Source organism: Chiloscyllium plagiosum, chromosome 2, assembly GCF_004010195.1.
Source record: "Chiloscyllium plagiosum isolate BGI_BamShark_2017 chromosome 2, ASM401019v2, whole genome shotgun sequence".
Classification (NCBI taxonomy): Eukaryota; Metazoa; Chordata; class Chondrichthyes; order Orectolobiformes; family Hemiscylliidae; genus Chiloscyllium; species Chiloscyllium plagiosum.
The window spans coordinates 72,682,505-72,688,233 of NC_057711.1; positions in this window are offsets into that span (position 1 = coordinate 72,682,505).

Sequence of the window (5,729 nt, forward strand, 5' to 3'; positions counted from 1 at the left end):
TCTACAGGTTTAGTACCAGAGGACTGGAGGATTGCAAATGTTGTGCCCTTGTTCAAGAAGGGCAGTAGAGATGACCCAGGTAATTATAGACCAGTGAGCCTTACTTCTGTTGTAGGAAAGGTTTTGGAAAGGATTATAAGAGATTTATAATCATCTAGGAAGCATCAATTTGATTTCAGATAGTCAACATGGTTTCGTCAAGGGCAGGTCGTGTCTCACAAAGCTCATTGAGTTTTTATGAGAAGGTGACCAAGCATGTAGATGAGGGTAGGGCAGTTGATGTGGTATATATGGACTTCAGTAAAGCCTTTGATAAGATTCCACATGGTAGGCTGTTGGAGAAGATGCAGAGGCATGGAATTGAGGGTGATTTAGCTGTTTGGATTAGAAACTGGCTTTCTAAAAGAAGGCAGCGTGTGGTGGTTGATGGAAAATATTCAGCCTGGAGTCCGGTTACTAGTGATGTGCCACAAGGATCTATTTTGGGACCACTACTGTTTGTCATTTTCATAAATGATTTAGACACAGGCATAGGTGGATGGATTAGTAAATTTGCAGATGACATTAAAGTCGGTGGAGTAGTGGACAGTTTGGAAGAATGTTACAGGTTGCAGTGGGACTTGGATAAACTACAGAATTGGGCTGAGATGTGGCAAATGGAGTTCAATGCAGCTAAATGTGAGGTAATGCACTTTGGGAAGAATAACAGGAAGGTCAGTACTGGGTAAATGGCAAGATTCTTGGTAGTGTGGATGTGCAGAGGGATCTTGGACTCCATGTACGTAGATCCCTGAAAGTTGCCACCCAGGTTAATAGTGCTGTTAAGAAGGCATACGGTGTGTTAGGTTTCATTCGTAGAGGGATTGAGTTCCGGAGCCGCAATATCATGCTGCAAATATACAAAACGCTAGTGTGGCTACACTTGGAATATTGTGTACAGTTCTGGTCACCATATTTCGGGAAGGATGTGGAAGCATTGGAAAAGGTGCAGAGGAGATTTACCAGGGTGTTGCCTGGTCTGGAGGAAAGGTCTTATGAGGAAAGGCTGAGAGACTTGAACCTGTTCTCATTGGAAAGAAGAAGGCTAAGAGGGGATTTGATAGAGACATACAAGATGATCAGAGGATTAGATAGAGTAGACAGTGAAAGTCTTTTTCCGAGGATGATGACATCAGCTTGTACAAGGGGGCATAACTACAAATTGAGGGGAGATAGATTTAAGACAGACATTAGAGGCAGGTTCTTTATGCAGAGAGTGGTAAGGGCATGGAATGCCCTACCTGCTAATGTAGTCAACTCAGCCATATTAGGGAGATTTAAACAATCCTTTGATAAGCACATGGATGATGAGGGATAGTGTAGGGGGACGAGCTGAGAATAGTTCACAGGTCGGCGCAACATCGAAGGCCGAAGGGCCCGTTCTGCCCTATATTGTTCTATGTTCTATTAGGTTGGAAAATCAATCAGGAAATGTGAAATTAAGAGTCTAGTCTGTTTCTGTACAGCCCAATGTAAGGTTCTGGGTATCCACTGTTGTGATATCACTGGGAACATGCCAATTAGTTAGTAACCAGGATATAGAGCATATGACTAGCAGCTATTACCAGTCTAACCTGCAATATGCAGTGTGAAAGGATGTTGCTGTGTTTTCCTGTTATAATTGTTGCTGAGCTTCTGCAACAATTCCCAATACTGAGCAATCATGTAAAAGATCTTCAAATAAGCAAAAACAAACTACATCCATTGACATATCCTGTTGTGAGATTGGTAAGTTTATAAATAAACACAATACCACATCAACATTAGGGTGCTCTCTGGAGTGGGGAGGATTCATGATTATAGGAAAGAGGTCAATGCAGTACAAAAGCAGCTAAGCGATAACGGGAGGTTTCAAAAGATGGGTCCAGGGATTGTAAGGACATGTCAAGGATGATAGGAGGAGGATCTAGGATCAGAGCAGGAATATCTATGGTGAGAGGATGTGGTCAATGTGGAGAGATGGCAAGAGTGATGATGGGAGGCTCAAGGGTGACAGAGGGAAAATTTACAGTGATGTTGGGTGTCAAAGATAAAAGATCTCAAATGCAAAGCTGACAGAGGGACTGTAAAGGGTCATGCACTCCAGGTAGAAGATTATATTTGTTATGTTGTTGGTCATTGCTGCAAACTAACAGTGAAGCCAGCAGGAATCCAGAACCAAGCGGTCAGAGGCCACTGCAGAATGTAGACAGTTTTGGATGTGGTCTTTGGACAGATTTTAAAAATTCAGTGCTCAGCAGCAGTATAGATAAAAGCCATGAAGGTGAGCACAAATGCATCACTGCATCTTCAGGACTCAAATGTCAGACAATAGCAGAGATAGCTGAGGGCTGTCTCAGGAAATGGGGACCGATACATTTGGGACCCTGCACCAAGAGCTGCTAACTTGTGTATTTGGTGGGAACATCATGCCAGAGATTCCTGGTGACCATAGCCAAAGAATCATATTTTTTTGTGCTCATTTCCCAGGCAGTCCTCATCATGTAAAAGGATAAATTAGGATGCGCCTGAGGAGGAGGCCATAACAATGAATGAATGTTTACTAAATGTCAGAAATACGGTGAAACGTACTAGAGAAGCCAAGAAGAATCTCAGCTTGTTTGCCCAAGACTGAGGTGACTGTTCTGAACTGGAACTCTTTTGCCTATTGGAATATCTACAAATCTCTGCTAACCTTCCTTTGGGATATACCTGTGGGGTACCTGCATCCTCTGCCAGATTGAAGTTCAAGAGGAGCAAATATTTCTCACACATACTCACCAGTGAATACTGCTCCTGAGAATACCAGTCTCACACCTGAACATACAGCATGACGGAGAATTCAAATATTGCATCAATGATAGAAAGCCATGAGTTCTATTTTTCTTGTTTAGAGTAGTCTTAAATAATTTCTTATTCCCTTTTGCCATAAATGTGTGCCAACCATGGGGTTTGCTAGTACATTTAACTATCTAAGACAGTCTGAAGAAATTATACTGATCTACATATGAATAATCTGAAAATAATATAGTATGTAATATTTACACATGAACCATATAAAACACCCATTTAACCCTTCATGTTCTCATAAAGTCTTGGGTTTTCTCTTGCAACCAAGACTTCTCCCACAAAGCCTTTGATAGATCCTAACAGATGAAGGCAGGCTGTTCAATACACTACAAATCTCTCCATTAATAAATAAATAAATGCAGTCACATATCTGAGACATGGCTTGCATGGACGACTCCATTGTCCATGAAAAGCTGCGCATGCACTCTGGTAGTTTTGTTCATGGGATGTGGATATCGTTGACTGGGCAAACATGCTAGCCATCCTAAATCGGTCTTGGAAAAGGGACGTATGCTGCCTTCTTGGATCACTGCAGTCCTTGGAGTGTAGGAATATTCATATTCTATTAGAAAGGATTCTGATCCAGCAACATAGAAGTAACAGTTGATAGATTTCCAAATCAGATTAGTGTGTTACTTGCAGTGGATCTTGCAGGTATTGGTATTCCCATGCAACTGCTGCTTTTGTCCTTCTATATGCTGGAGGCAGCAGGTTTGAAAGAGGCTGTTGAAGGGGATTTGGTGAATAAATGCAGTGCATCTTGGAGATGGTACATACTGTTGCTCGGATACATCAGTGGTGAAGACAGCAAATGTTGAAGATGATTGTTGAGGTGTCAAGTATGTGGACTGTTTTATTTTGATATTGAATTTCTTAAATGTTGTTTGAATTACTAACCTAACTACAAGTGGAGAATATTTGATCGCGCTCCTGAATTGTAACTTGTGGTAGGCATTAGAGAGCCAGGACATGCATTGTTCACCATAGAATTCCTAGCCTTTGACCTGCTGTTGTAGTACCAGCATTTAAATAGCTGGTCAACTTCAAGTTCTATTTAATAGTAACCCCTTAGGAGATTGATGGTGTGGAGCTCAGTAATGGCTCTGCCATTGAACACTAAAGGTTGATGTTTACATTCTCTCTAGCTGGAGAAAGCTATTGCTTGGCACTTGTGCTGCACAATTGTTATTTGTTACTTCTCAGCCAAAGCCTAGGTGTTGTCAAGATCTTGCTGAATAGGGACATGGACCTTTTTCCAATATACCAGGATTTGTGAATGGTGCTGAATGCTGTTCAACCATCGATGCCTATCCCCAAATTTGTCCTCATGATGCTGGGAAGGTCATTGATGAAGAAGTTGAAGATGGTTGGACCTAAGACAGTATCCTAATGAACCCCTACAGGTACATCTTAGAACTGAGATAATTGACCCCCAGCAACCACAATCACCTTCCTTTGTGCTCGGTATGATTCCAATCACTGTTCAGCTTCTCTGGAGGTCCATCTGGTCAAATGCCACCGTGATTAGAAGGACAGTCATTCTCATTTCCCCTCTGGAGTTCAGTTACTTTGACCAAGGCTGAAATGAGGTCAGGAGTTGAGTGACCCTGGTAGATCACACTCTGATTGTCCATTAGCAGCTTATTTCTGTGTAATTGTTGCTTGATATAATGATTGACCACATTTCCCATAATATGTTGATAATTGAGAGTAGGTTTCTAGGTTGGATGCTGGTGGAGTTAGTTCAGGTGTCTCAGGTAATAGTGGTATGACAGAACAACACTTAGTGGTGGATACTGCAGGCTCCACCCAAAGAACATCCTGGGTCTTTGCCAGTTTCAGTGTTTCCTTCAAGTGGTGTTCAAAATGGAGGAGAACGATTCATCAACTGAGACTGCACGGTAGGTACTAATCAGCAGGATTAGTTCCGATGTTTGACATGATGCTATGAGATTTCATGGGGTTTGGCATCAATGTTGAGGACTCCCAGGGCAACTTGCATCCAAATGTATAGCATGTGCTGCCACCTCTGCTGGGTCTGTACAGCGTATAGGACATGATATACCCAGGGGTGGTGATAGTGGTGTCTGGGACGTTGTGTATAAGATATGATCACACGAATATGGCAATGTCAGCCGATTAGTCCATATTACAGCTATCCCAAGGACGGCATTCACTTTGAACATTACTTTTCAACTGAATTGCATTTGCCAATGTCACTTCTAGCACTTAGGTCAATATTTGGTGATCAATCCAGTTTCATTTCTTTCTTTACATTTTGCAGTTGCTTGATCCAACTAAGTGGCTTTCTTGGCCATTTCAGAGGCTAGTTAGATGTCCACTACATTGATGTGAGTATGGGGTCACATGTAGGTCAGACTAGGTAAGGATGGCAGATTTCCTTCCCTAATGAAAAGACTAATCCCCAGCAGCACTCCAAGTGGACCCCAAGAGGGACCACAGCTGTCGCAACTTCAGTAGCCACTGGGATGTGTAAGTGATGTGCTCACTAGTTTATGCTTTTGATTCCAAATGCATTGCCTCTGTGACCTGTGTAATTGTAACTGCATTGGCAGATCTTGTGGAAGTGGTACATGCTTTGAGTCAGTGCCATCCCAGAAGTGGAGCTTTCAGGTTCCTACAGTTGCTGTGGCCTGGGCTTGGGACTGTAAAGAAGAGGAAGAAGGACCACATTGGCAATCAGCACAGTCTATGTCTTTTGTGTTCACTTGTGTGCCCATGCACTTGCACCAGGTTTGTTGCATTTTCACTGTTATGCCTGGCCATTCCAAACATTCCTCATCTCTTGCAATCCCTTTTCCTCTTCAAGTTTAAGTAGCCTCATACCTGTCACTCCATTC